This window comes from Microcebus murinus, chromosome 3, assembly GCF_040939455.1.
Source record: "Microcebus murinus isolate Inina chromosome 3, M.murinus_Inina_mat1.0, whole genome shotgun sequence".
NCBI classification, from domain to species: domain Eukaryota; kingdom Metazoa; phylum Chordata; class Mammalia; order Primates; family Cheirogaleidae; genus Microcebus; species Microcebus murinus.
Window position 1 is genome coordinate 73007165 of NC_134106.1, and position 14506 is coordinate 73021670.

Consider the following 14506-nt stretch of genomic DNA (forward strand, 5'->3'; position numbering starts at 1 on the left):
CCCCAGAGAACCGGTTGGAAACCCTATAAATCAGGGGCTGCAGAGACTGGCCTGGCTTCTGCAGGTACCAACACATGTAGCTGTTTCCATCGCTATGCAGGAGGCTCTGGCTAGACCTACAGGAGATGGAGGCCGGCTCTCCAAGAGTGACTGGCAGAGAGAGTGGAGTCTGGGTCATCACAATGTCCCCACTGGATCCTGAAAGAATGAGAGAGAAGTGTAAGGTCGTATACAAACATTTTGAGGCATTTTCATAATTTCCTGTCATTAATTATTTTAGCTTAAATACTTTTTGTATGTTTGTGGTTTTGATTCATATCCCCAAAACTTCCCATTTCAAAACAAATTGAGGTTTACAAAACACACAAAGGGATCTATAATTCTCCTACACTATCCTACTCTCTCTGTGTCAGTCTTCACCAGAGCACAGGTCCTTGCTCCTTCTGGAATCTTCTTCACTCTCTCAGATCTAAACTCACAAGTCCCATCCAGGAGGACAAGACGTGCACATCTGATGCATGCACAGAACACACATGGCAGGTAATGGGGCCCAGAGCTCTTCCCTACCCTATTCTCCTTGCTCATCTCATTCTGTCCTTACCAGGGACCCAGAGCACCAGCAGCCCCAGGAGCTGAGCAGGGAGCCTCATTTTGAGAAGTTGGACTGAGGAGTCCTGATTGGTCAAGGTAAGGTCAGCACTGAGCTTTTATCTCAGCTGAGCTTTTATCTTGTAGCGGAAGGTCCTCCCTAGGGGACAGTATGCAAATGCCCCGTGGGTGCAGTGGAGTGTAAAGCACCAGTGGTAGTGGAGTGGGCTTCTCTAGTGTGAACAAAGTGACAGAAAGTGTCTTCTGTGTTAGCAGGGAAAGTCATAGAGAAAAACTCTATTTTGTCTATGTGGGATGAATCTAAGTGTTTCCTTCTGCCTTTTGTTTATAGACTTCTTATTTCTTAGTACTATCCTGGGTACATTTTAAGCCCTTATTTAATAAGGTTGCATTTCCATAAATATTTGATGATTATTATTTCTTTGTTAATATTTGTTTAAAAGAATCTAGATTTGGCCTTTTAAAAATTTTTTTAATTGAGATAGAACACAGAGTAAAGGGCAGAGATGTTAAATGTGGAACTAAATAAAGATTTACATATATTCTCCAAACAGATTAAACTGTAGAATATTTCAAATTCTCCAGATTCTTCCCTCATTCACCTTCCCCATCAATTAAGGCTCCCCCATCCAACCATGGTGATTGGTATTCTGACATCCGTCACAGCAGTTTGGTTTACTCTGAACTAGACCCTGGTAGTATACATTGAAGTTTCTAGCTTCTTTTTTTCTTTCTTTTTTTTTTTTTTTTTACTATTTTTAAGGCCTTCATTCCTTCCTGTGAATTCAAGTTACTGCCTTACTGTCTACTGTCATTTACTGTGATTCTGGAGAATTTCCTCTTGAATTTCCTATACAGCATGTCTTTAAATATTAATTTCCCTTCATTTTTACTTATCAAGGAATGTTTTTACTTTGCTTCTATTTTTGAAGTATATTTTCACTAGATATTGAATCTTTGGTTGAGTTTTTATTCTCAGCATTTAAATGTCATTCCACTGTCTTTTAGCCTTCATTGGCCATGGTGAAAAGTTAGTCAATGGATTTATTATTGTTTCCCTTTGTATAGTGAGCCGTTTTTTTTCTTGATGCATTTGAGATTTTCCCTTTGTCTTTGGTTCACCATTTTAACTATAATGTGCACAGTTATGAATATCATTTAGTTCATCCTGAATAAGTTCCACTGATTTATTTGATCTATAGATTACTGGGTTTCATTACTTCTTAAAATATTTTGCCATTATTTCTCCAAATAGCTTTCTGGCTACTTTCTCTTTTTATTCTCCTTTGTGACTTTCGTTTTGTATTTGTTGGTATTTTTCAATTGACTTATAAATCTCTGAGGTTGTCTTTATTTTTTAAGCTTTTTCTTTCTTTTTTTAGATTAGAGCATTTCTACTGACCTGCCTCCAAGTTCACTAATTCTTCTGCCAACATAAACTGCTGTTGACCTAGCTAGTGAACTTTTCAATTGTGCTTTTGTACATTTCGGCTCTAGAGTTTCCATTTGGTCCTTACCCATAGTTTCTGTTTCTCAAATGGCAGCCCCTATTTGTTTACTCGTTGTGTTTGTATTTTTCTTTTTTCGTCATGGACCCTAGTTTGAAAAAATTACTTGAAATACCTCTGTAGCTGATTTGAGGTCTTTGATAAATCTGATATTTAGGAACAATCATAGCTTCCACTATTTATCCACTATATTGATGATGCCTTTCTGTTTCCTTCCAGGAATTTTTATGGGAAACTAAATATTTTAGATAATATATTCTTGCATGTCTCTCAAATAATACAGAATTCTGGATTCCATTTTATTTTCAAGCATTGTTGAATTTCTTTTTAGTTACTTGCCTGGACTTATACTGGAGAATCTGTTTCTAACTTGCTGTTTGGACACTGATATCTCTGCTCCTTTGTAATTTCAAGTCTTAATATTTAGCTAAAAGTTGCCCCTGGATCTGCATAGTTTAGTAGTTGCCAATGACTTGGACATTAGTTTTGCTCAAACACCTCAAGCTTGGTAATACACCTCCTACCAGTTCCTCCGTGTGTGGTTTGAAGAGTGCACACAAAATACAGCAGTTCTGACCTCCCTGTGTTTATATTTTTCACTGGGTCCTCTTGAGTCTCTCTGTCATTATCTCAGCAATTCTCTGGCTCTATCATTTTCAGGAATCTTCTATTAACTTTCAGCTGATCTACCAGCTGCCCCAACCAAGGCTATCATCTCAGACTAGCAAAGCTGTGGGCTTTTTCTGTTCCTTTCCTGCAGAGTTCAGCACATTTAGCTGGAAACACTGGAGTATCATGTCTACTCCCATTGGTAACAAATTGCCAATTTTGCTGCCATTTTATGTTGGTAAAACTCCAGTTCTACAGTTCTTTGTGACTGAGCTGGAAAGGAAAGGAACAGTTCCAGGCAAAAAAACCCACAGACATTTCGTGTTCTTACCTAGAGCTCTAGGATTTTTTCAAGAATGCTGACATACCTTGTTTTGCTGTGCTTTCACTTCATTGCACTTTGCAGATGCTGTGTTTTTCACAAATGGCAGTTCTGTGGCAACCATGCTTCAAGCAAGTCCATCAGCACAATTTTTCCAACAGCATATGCTCACTTCATGTCTTCATGTCAGCATTTTTTTAGCAATAATATTTTAATTAAGTTATGTATTTTTTTTGATGTAATGTTAAAACACACTTAATAGAATAAAGAGTTGTGTAAACATAACTTTTATATGCACTGAGAAACCAAAAAAATTGTGGGACTTACTTTATAGTCTCTTAATTTATTGTGATGGCTGGAACCAAGCCCACAGTCTCTCTGAGGTATGTCTACAAATTCAAGGTCCTTGCTGCCTCTTCCCCACCCCATGCTGATTTTAACATTAAACTCAACCTCTTTTGCAGTTTCTTCTGCAAAACACAACTTTCTCCAAACCTTACAGACTCTGGAAAGCTTTATTTCAACTGTGGGGGCAGGTCTATACCTTGCATTGCTCTGACCCCTTCCTCTTCTCTTCTGTCTGTTCCCATCTGTCTGAGTCAGTCCTTCCCTCTCAGATCGTTTCATGTGAATCTAATTTGTCCTCCCGTTATGAAATCCCTGCTCCTCTCCGGTGCTATGAGAGCTGCCCCTAGGCTCTCAGACACCAGATTGTGCAAGAGTTAATCAAGGGGTTCACCCAGGAGATATTCTCCCTAAGAGAAATTCTGGCACTAGCTTACCTCACAGTAAACTTGTAAGGTCCCTTGTCAAAATTGACACCAAAGCATAACAGTTTGAAAGGGTCGGGGGAAAGAGAAAACCCATCTACTTGGGGAGGCAAATGGCACCCTCTGTCCTTGTATGAGTTTCCTGGAGCTGCTGTAACAAATCATGACACCCTCACTGGCTTTAAATGACTTGAGTTCATGATTGCACAGCTCTGGAAGTGAGAAATCTGGCCTAGGTCTCACTGGGCTAAAGGAAGGTCTCGCTGGGCCAGCATCAAGCTTCCCTGGGAACCCTGTAGGGGAGGCCGTGTTTCCTCACCTTCTCCAGCTTTTGTGTGCTGCCCTCCTTCCTTAGCCATGGCCCTTCCCTCCCATCTCTCTAGCCCCTCCCCCCATTGCCAGGTCTCCTCTCCAGACCTGACCCTCCAGCCTCCCCATGTAAGGACACTTGGGATTACAGGGGGCCACCTAGATAATCCAGGATAATCTTCTCAACCTAGATCCTTAATTTAGTCATACCTGCCCAGTTCGTTTTGCCATATCAGGCAAAACTCATGAGTTTCAGATGAGAGATACCCTATAAAAATGAGGATTTCTCTCATGTCTTAGGTTGGGTCTTCCAGGGACAAGGATTCCCATTCAGGCAGCATATTTACAATGTGCAGAAAACCCTGAGGGGGGAAGGAGGAAAGTGAGACAGGGAAGAGAAGATGGAGAGTGAAAGGCTCCTCAGCAAACAGCTACCACTGAGGACGCTGGAGCTCAAGCCCACACGGAGACACGGGGGAAATGCCTGGGTCATTCCACCTGCACGGTGGGGGAGCTGAGGTGTGTATCCACCTCCCTTATCACCACCCATTGAGGGATGTCCTAGGGGATGCTCATCCCAGGCCCCGTGGTCTGCCATGTGTGCAGGCGGAGCTGCCTCCCCAGCTTCAGAGTTAGGTCGGTGAGGGGCAGACGTGGCCATGGGGAGTCAGCAGAAGTGCAGGGAAGGGGAGTGGGTGGGGGTGCAGACAGGGACTGCTGCATCTACTCAGAAAATATGAGGATTTTAAATCTGAAGGCCCCACAGTGCTACTTTGCTAGATATCTTGGCTGGTCAGTGGCAAGCAGGCACCCTAGAAAACCAGGCAGCAGTTTTGTGCACAGGCTGCACCACCGTGATTTGGCCAACCGTAGTCATGCATGCAGTAATACACCCCGGAGTCCCCAGGCTCCAGGCCACTGATACTGAAGACATAGCTGGTTCCACTTCCCCTGCTGCTGTACCGAGCTGGGACTCCTGGGGCCAAGGTTGTGACGTGAGATATAAGGGGTTCAAGTCTTTGTCCAAGTTTAATCCGAACCCAAGACATTTCTCCGTGTACATCGGCACTGGCTTTGCAGGAGATGGAGACTGTCTCTCCCGGATGTGCCGACAGGGAGGCAGGCGTCTGGGTCAGGACAATGTCCCCATTCACTGTTAAGAAGAAAAAGAGGAAAATGGCATTTATGGTACATGGGTGGGACATGCACAGAACAGCAGCCACCCTAACTTATTAGAGTGGCTCACTGCTCTGGTCTTTCCTGGGCCAACCCTCACCTGCTCTCCAGAAAGCCAGGCTCCAGAGGAGCTGAACCAGAGCTGCCCCCAGGAACATGCTGGTGGGGAGTGTTCAGAGCCTGGTAGTGCAGGAGTCATTGGACCTTTATGGAGACTTGGGTTGGTGGGGAGGCATGAGGCGGGCACATGCAAAAAAGGGCCACCAAAGGAAGGATGCTCTGGTCCCCTGGGGTTGTTAGGGGTTTGCCATGAGATGGGAACTGGTAGCCTTCTGAAGAAATCATCATTATTTGGAGAAATTTTTTTGTTTTAACTTTGGACAACAACCAAGAGGAAAATGATGTCCCTGCCTAGAAGGAAAGGCAAAAAACAGATCTCTTGAGACTCTTCACTTCATAGCAAGCCTAGAATCAGACATTAGATTTCAACAGCTGCAGACTTAATTGACTATCAGGAAGCAGGGAGCCCTGGAAGTTTAGAGGGCTGTTAGGGCAATTGGACCCACTTCCTCAAAGACCCAAGTCCTAAAGTGTTATTTTTTCTATCTTCCTTCAGAACGTAGACTCTAGTGTCTTGCTGTCCTTCACCCATACTGCTTGATTCAGCCTCCACCAAGAGGCCTGACAGCCACTGCTCTGGGGCCACAAGGAGCCCTCACCGAAGAGGAGCCCCAACTTTTACAGCAGACAGGGGTGGCCACAAATGAAATGGGGCTTCCCATCCGAGAATCCAGCTCAGGTCCCCTGGCTCACTGATTAATGGTCTCCACCCTCGGGCTCCCCACAGCCTTTCCCAGGACTCACTCTGGCCCCCTCCATGCTGTGAATGCAGAACCACCTCCTGCTACCCTGCCCGGAATCCAGCGTGAACTGCCTGCAAGATTTTCTCTGAAAACCCTCCAAATGCAACCCCTGACAGGAATCTGGCAGGAGCATCTTCCCACCAAAAACAACTAACAGGGAGAAATCTGCAAACCCCATTTTGGTGATGAGGAGGTGCATACCATCCCCTGATATTATGTTTTCTCCAGATTTTTTTTTTGTCTTTTCTTAAGGATGATTCTATTTTCATGATCTTGGAGGAGGGAGAAATTAAGAAGAACAAGGGGCTGTCTTATGGTTAAGATATCAAAAGAGAAATGGAGATTAGAAGAGAGTAGAATTTATAAACTCTTTAAAGAGGTCTGGGTTTCTCTAGCCAAGGACATAGCATGACCAAGATGCCAGGGCTGAGGGGCAGTGGCGGACAGAGCGTCTTATGGTTCCTGCCCTTCGTGCCTCACACTGGCTGGAGCCAGAGAGGGAGGGTCAGCAAATATGCTGGGTCTTTACTCAGCCAGACTCTGTTCTGATTAGAAAGAAAAAGAGCCCATAAATGAATATAAAATTAAATGAATATAAATTAAAAATTTATATTAAATTTTAATATATTAAAATTAAATAAATAGAAAATTAATTGAATCAAATAAATTCATTATTTATGATTATAAATTATAAATTATTATAAATTCATTATTATTAATTATTTTTTAAAAATGAATTAAATAAATATAAAAATCAATGAATATAAAATATAAAATCAATGAATATAAAATTATATTGCATATATAAGTAATTTAATATATAATAGTTTAGGTATACATTATAATCATATATTTATAAATACTATATATCTATATTATAAATAAATATAATATGTAACTTTAATTGTTGGCACAGGATATGGTTTAATATGTTTAGCCTGGGATTAAACTTCTGCTTTATTGCTTCCTAACTGCATGGCTTTGGGTAAGTTAACTGCATATTATTCATTTTCTCACCTACAAAGTAAGAAAGAGTACTGTTAACCTCTGTATCACAGAATTGTTTGTGAGGATTAAATAGGGTAACATCCAAAATAAATAAATCAATTATACATATGTATGTGTTGTTTAAATTTTACATATCGAGTATACATAATTTAGATATAAAGTATATTGATAAATCTGTATATACTGATACAGTAATACAATCTATATTATAATTAATACAATTACAATACAATTAATACAATTACTGTATTACAGTAATACAATCTATGTAATACAATCTGTATTACAAAGAAACATAGTAGGATTTTTGTATGTAAATAGATATAACTTTAATATCTGATATAATGTATGATTTTAAATATCATAAAGCAAGAACATTCACAGCCAGTAATGGCCCCCACAGCCCTTTCCCACTGCAGAGCCAAAGGGTCAGGAAGCTCAAGATCCCCTCGGTGACCCTGCTGGGCCCAGCAGGGACCTGTCCACTGCTGAGGCCATTTAGCGCCCAGAGGGGGTCTGGGAAGCACAGAGCAAGAGGTGCTGGGGACCTGGACAGTGGGTCTGGGCCTGAATGGAGACACATTTTGCCCAGAGAACTTGGCATGGGCAGGTCCTCCTCGGGTGGCTCCATCAGACAGAGCAGCACACGAAGCTCAGTGGCTATGTAGTCACAGGATGAGACACTCCAGGGCCTTGTGGGGTCTCCCTGCCCAGCTGTCATGGCTCACCTGGCTGCCGGGACTCTGCACAATGGCCACATCTCCCTGTGCACAGGCTTCCGAGTATTCGCCATCTTACTTTCTGGGCTCCAGTAATCACAACTTACCCTCAGTGGCCCTTCCATTAGGATTCATGGAGTGGAGTCAAAACTAGGGACCCTAAAAGGGGCTGGTATGTGAGAGAAACAAGGGTGGGAGCCCTGAAGATGGGACAGTTCTGCATGAGGCAAGGACGAGTTCAGAGTAGGAGGTGGGAGAAACAGCCTGTTGCCTCCTTGCAGTGACACCCACAAGGTGTCCTGGAGCTGTCCAGAGAGGAGGTGGGAGAGGTGAGAGGAGACAGGTGGCACGATTTCAGAGCTGTCCCCAGACTGCTAGCCAGAGCAGGTTCCAGACTCTCAGCAGCCAAAGGAAGCTGCAGGCAGAGCTGCAGCTTGGGGAGTTTTGTGCTTAGAGGTGACAGGAAGAGGGGGCAAATGCCCCTGAAGGCAGCTCAGCTGCTCATGGCCAGACTGATGTCTGTCTTGGCCCACCACCACTGACCAAGGAAGGAAGCATGCCCAGGGGGCACCTGAGCCAGTAGAAGCTCAGAGCTGGGCCTGAGTTCTGCTGGTGCCAGGCCAGGATGCTGTGAACACTCTGGCTAGCCCTGCAGGGTCAGTGACCCTCTTTTCTAGGACATAGGGAGGGACTGGAGACAGAGTCCACACAACCTCCCCACTGGCATGTACATGGGGAACAAAGATGAACATCCCCAAATATTAATACAAACAAGTAGCTCATTCGGTTTGATGCACTGAGTCTGATCAGAAAGCAAAACAGGCCGGCAGCTCCATCTTTAAGGGAACGTTCATGTTTAATGCAGACAAACTGAGGATGAGCCTGAGTCCTCCTTCCTCGCCACGGGTCAGGGCAGCAGGCGGAAGAGGAGCAAAGCTGGGTCCCCACACCCACCAGGGGCCCTCCTGAGGCTGGTCCTGCTCAGGGAGGCTCAGGATGGTGGATTGGCCTGCTCACACTGCCACGCCAATGTCCCCTGGGCTAGGGGGCCGAAACCACAGAAATTTATTTCTAACAATTTGGGATCATTAAAAATCCAGTGTGAAGGTCCAGTAGTGTTTGCTTTCTGGTGAGGAGCCCCTTTCTGGTTTTCAGATGCCGCCTCTCACCATGTCTTCACATGGCCTTTCTTTTGTGTGTGGATGGCGGGTGGGGGTGGGGGCGAAGTCTGTACTGTCTCCTTTTATAAGGAGCCCCATCCTTATGACCTCATTTAATCCTGATTACCTCTTTATAGGCTCTACCTCCAAACTCAGCCTTATTGGTGGTTAAAGGTTCAAGACAGGAATTTATGAAACACAACTAGGTCCATAGTGGATAGGCTTTGGGGACACAGCCTGGGCAGCAGGGAAAGGAAGGCTGGGCTTTCTGTTTCAGAGAAGAGGACACAGAGCAAGTTTGAATGCATCTCAACACACTAAGAAGCCCCTCCTAGGTGCCCCAGGTCACACGCGAGACCCCATTCCAGCCTAGTGGCTCCACGTTGATAATGGGACACTTTCACTATTACTGTGCTGGTATTTCTAAGATCAGGAAGCTCTTTTATTTCTTGTGGGCTTTGCCTCCCACCTATTGGCAGGTTGTGACATAGCATCTTATAGGATTTGAGACACAGGGTCCTGGTGAGTCTTGACTGTGAGTCTTTGCACAGGTGTTCGTGAAGCAGATCCTCTTCCACCCACCACAAGGCCAGATTTTGTAGGGAACACATGATTCCTCTCCTTAGCAAACCAGTCACCTGGTTGAGGACAAAAGAAATTCAGAAAAGGTACTGATCACAAAACAATTAAGGGCTCAAGTCTGTGATCCAAATGAGATGACAAAGATGTGTTTTTTTTTTTTTTTTGCTATCCTTTTAAAATTTTATTTTATTTATTTTTAAATTTCAGCATATTATAGGGGTACAAACGTTTTGGTTACATATATTGCCTTTGCCCCACCTGAGTTAGAGCTTCAAGCATGGCCATCCCCCAGACAGTGTGCACTGCACCCATTATGTGTGTTTATACTCATCACTTCCTTCCTACTCCTGCTTGTCCAATGAGTGTTATCACTATATGTGCACTTACGAGATGATCAGTTAATAATAATTTGATAGTGAGTACATATGGTGCTTGTTTTTCCATTCTTGTGATACTTCACTTAGTAGAATGAGCTCCAGCTCTATCCATGATAACATAAGAGGTGCTAGATCATCATTGTTATTGTGGCTGAGTAAAACTCCATGGCATACATATATCACATTTTATTAATCCACACATTTATTGATGGGCACAAAGATGTGGTTTCAAAAAAGAGAACTGAATTTTTTTTTTAGATCTGCAAAAAAAATGATGTTGGTATTTTAATAGGGATTGTATTGAATCTGTAGATCACTTTGGATAGCATAGACATTTTAACAATGTTGATTCTGTCGACCCATGAGCATGGTATGGTTTTCCAAATGTTTAGTTCTTTGCTATTTCCTTCCTCAGTGTTTTGTAGTTCTCCCTATAGAGGCCTTTTACCTCCTAATTAGGTATATTTCTAGGTACTTTATTTTCTTTGTTGCTAATGTGAAGGGTATTGAGTCTCTGATTTGGTTCTCAGTTTCACTGTTGTTGGTGTATAGGAATGCCACTGATTTCTGTACATTGATTTTGTAACCTGAGACTTTGCTGAATTTATTTATCAATTCCAGTAGTCTTGTGGCAGAATATTTGGGGTTTTCTAGATATAAGATCATATTGTCAGCAAAGAGTGATTGTTTGACTTCTTCTGCCCCCATTTGGATGCCCTTGATATCCTTCTCTTGTCTGATTGCCCTGGCTAGGACTTTCAGCATTATGTTGAATAGAAGTGGTGATAGAGGGCAACCCTGTCTATTCCAATTCTAAGGTGGAGTGCTTTAAATTTTTCTTGCTTCAGTTTGATGTTGGATATGGGTTTGTCAAATATGGCTTGTATCATTTTTAGGTAAATCCTGTCTATGCCTATTTTGTTAAGTGCTCTTATCATAAAAGGGTGATGAATTTTGTCAAATGCTTTTTCTGTGTCTATTGAGAAGATTATATCATCTTTGCTTTTGCCTCTATTTATGTGGTGAATTAAATGTGTAGATTTGCATATGTTGAAGCATCCCTGAATCTCTGGGATGAAGCTCACTTGGTCGTGATGGGTTATTTTTTTTAATAAGCACCTGAATTTGGTCTCCTAGGATTTTGTTGAGAATTTTTGCATCTATATTCAAAAGGCATATTGGTCTGTAATTTTCTTCTTTTGTTGCATCCTTTCCTGGTTTTGGTATCAGGTGATGTTGGCTCATAAAACATGTTGGGGAGAATTTCTTTCTTCTTGATGTTGTGGAATAATTTCTGCAGGATAGGCACCAGTTCTTCTTTGTAGGTCTGGTAAAATTCCGGTGTGAAACCACCTCATCTGGGACTTTTCTTTTTAAAAAGTTTTTTTATTGCTGCTTCAATTTCAGTACTTGATATTTATCTGTTTAGGAATTCTATTTTTTCCTGATTGAGCCTAGGGAGCCTGTGTGTTTCTAAGAATTTGTCCATTTCCTCCACATTTTCAAGTTTATGTGCACAGAGGATTCTATAAATATCATCTATTCATAGATGATATGTTGTATTTCCATGGTATCAGTTGTAATTTCTCTTTTTTCACTCTTGATGGAGCTTATTAGAGTCCTTTCTTTTCTGCTTCTCATTAATATAGCAAGGATCATGTCAATTTTATTTTTTCAAAGAATCAACTTTTTGTTTGATTAATCTTCTATATAGTTTTTTGTTATTGATTTCATTTAGTTCTTCTCTGATCTTTGTTATTTCTTTTCTTCTGCTGGGTTTGGGGTTGGTTTTCAGTTCTTTGAGATGATTCATTAGATTGTTGATTTGTGATTTCTGTCTTTTGGATATAGGAATTTATGGTTATAAATTTTCCTCTCAGACTGCTTTACCTGTATCCCACAGATTTTGATAACTTGTGTCTCCTTGATCATTTAGTTCAGTGAATCTTTTGATTTCTATCTTAATTTCCTCTGCAACATAATAATCATTCAGCAGAAGGTTGTTTAGTTTCCATGACTTGTGTAGGGAGGAGAGTTTTTGTTGGAGTTGATGTCTGATTTTATTCCACTGTGGTCTGAGAAGACACATGGTACAATTTCTATTTTTTAAAATTTGTTGAGACATACTTCATGGCGTAGGATATGATCAATCTTAGAGAATGTCTCATGAGCAGATGAGAAAAATGTATATTCAGTGGTTTTTGGAAGAATATTCTGTAAATGTCAGTCAGGCCCATTTGTTCTAGAGTTCTATTTAAGTCCATTGTTTCTTTGTTTATTTTCTGATTAGAGGATCTGTCATTTTCTGTCAGAGGGGTGTTCAAGTCCCTGGCTATTATGGTGCTGATGTTTATCATTTTGTTTATATTAAGGAGGATTTGCTTTATGAATCTGGGAGCACCTGAGTTAGGTGTATAAATATTTAGAATTGTTATGTCTTCTTGTTGAATTGTACTCTTCACCAATATATACTGGACATCTTTGACTTTCATTACTTTTGTTGATTTGAAGAATAAGTTATCTGAAATTAGAACTGCTGTGCCAGCTTTCTCTTGGCTTCCATTTAAATGGAATATTGTTTTCTATTCTTCTCTTTGAGTCTCAATGCATCCTTGTGGGTTAGCTGTGTTTCCTGAAGACAGTAAATACTTGGCTTATGTATATTTATCCATTCAACCAGGCTATGTCCCTTTAGTGAGAAGTTCAAGCCATTCACATTTATTGAGAGAATTTATAAATGGGGCAGATTTCTGTTCATCCTGTTGAGTTGATCTTTCTTGCTTTGTTTTCTCTCTTGAGCCATTGTGGCCTTTAACTTTCAGCTTTTGGATGATTTTACATTGGCGAGTGTTTCTTGTGTTGATCTGTGTGTAACACTGTTCTGAGTACTAACTATAGGGCAGGGCTTGTCTTGGTGAATTCCCTCAGTCTTTGATTGTCTGACAAGGTCTTCATTTCTCTTTCTTATAAGAAACTTAGTTTTTCAGGATACAAGATTATAGGTTGGGCAATATTCTGTTTGAGAAGACTGAGAATGAGGCCACAGTCCCCATTCTTGTAAGGTCTCAGTTGAGAAGTCTACAATTAGTCTGATGGGTTTTCCTTTGTAGGCTACCTGCCTCTCTCACCTTACAGCTCATAGGAGGGCCTCTTTCATGTTTATTTTGGCCAGTCTGATGACTACGTGTCCTGCTGTCTTCCTGCTTGAAATGAATCTCCAAGGAGTCCTTTAAGCTTATTGTACTTGGATATCTAGATTTCTAGCAAGGTCAGGGAAATTTTCCTCCATTATATCCTCAAATAGTTTATCTAACCCTTGTGTAATTTCTTCTTCACCATCATGGAAGTCTATAATTCTCATGTTAGACCTCTTCACATAAACCCATATTTCTTATAGGCTTTGCTCTTTTCTCTTATTTTCTTGCTCTACCTCTGCAACTGACTAGTTTAATTGAAAGGTGTTATATTTGATCTCTGAGATTCTTTCTCCCATTTGATCTCCCCTATTCTTGAGGCTTTCTACTGTGTTTTGTAATTCCTTGAATGAATTCTTAATTTCCACAAGTTCTGTTTGATTTTTCTTTAATATTTAAATTTGTTTAGTGAATTTTTCTTCTAATTACTAATTTAGTAATTAAAAAATTAGTAAAAATTTAGTAATTTTTCTTCCAAGTTCTTGATTTTGTGTGTGTGTGTGTGTGTGTGGTTTCTTTGTGTTGGGTATCCATTTTCTGTTGCATATCATGAATTTTCTTGCAATCCATGTTCAAAATTTTTCTTCTGTCATTTTAGTGTTCTGAATTTGGTTGATATCCATGGTGTGAGAGCTGGTGTTCCTCTTTGGGGGTGTCATTTCAGTTTGATTGTTCATACTTCTGAGTTTTTTCACTGATTCCTTCCCAGCTGGAGTAGCTATTGCTTCCTACCTTTGGATTTTCTTTTAGATAATGACATGCTCAGTTTAGTCTCTAAGCCAGTAGGTGGTGCCTGTGGGTAAGAATTGACCACACCCTGTGTGATGAGTCAGTAAATACAGTAAAGGGCATACAAATTGACCTCCCTGTCAGTAGGTGGCACTTGCCAGGCGGAACAAGCTGCGATGTTGTTTTTGGGCCTGTGACCAGCTCTCATTCCTCTGGAGAGGCAATATAGTGCCTCCGGTGGTGGATGGTGCCCTGGGACTTTCAGGTGTGTCCTTACTCTCCACCTCAGTGGGGACAGGTGAGTGAGTAAGGCTGGGTGGGGCTGGGTAGGTTGAGCCTGCCCTCAGGCTACACAAATGCTGTTAGCAGTGGTCAATGTTCTATTCTCTGCTTCTGGGCAAAGTTGCCAGGAAGGGGCTGATATGGCCCCACTCAGCCAAAAAGTCTGTGTATGGAGGTGGGGCTATCTGAGACTCTCAGTCTGGAGCAGGCCTCCCTCCTTTCCATACTTTCCTATTCCATGGTTTGTCCCAGACCTCTGCTGTCAGGCAGGACCTAAAGGCAGAGAATC

The 14506-nt window shown here is 41.6% G+C and overlaps 1 long non-coding RNA gene and 1 gene segment (V, D, J or C); both read right to left on the reverse strand.

Moving 5' to 3' along the window:
• LOC105856880 (immunoglobulin kappa variable 2-28-like) overlaps positions 1–14506 on the reverse strand; it is a 339993-nt gene that overhangs the window by 118918 nt on the left and 206569 nt on the right.
• Positions 5116–5479, reverse strand: LOC142869973 (uncharacterized). The gene is made up of 2 exons (XR_012918499.1): positions 5404–5479; positions 5116–5280 (listed from the first exon to the last, which is right to left on the reverse strand). It is a non-coding gene; the product is annotated as an uncharacterized LOC142869973 (long non-coding RNA).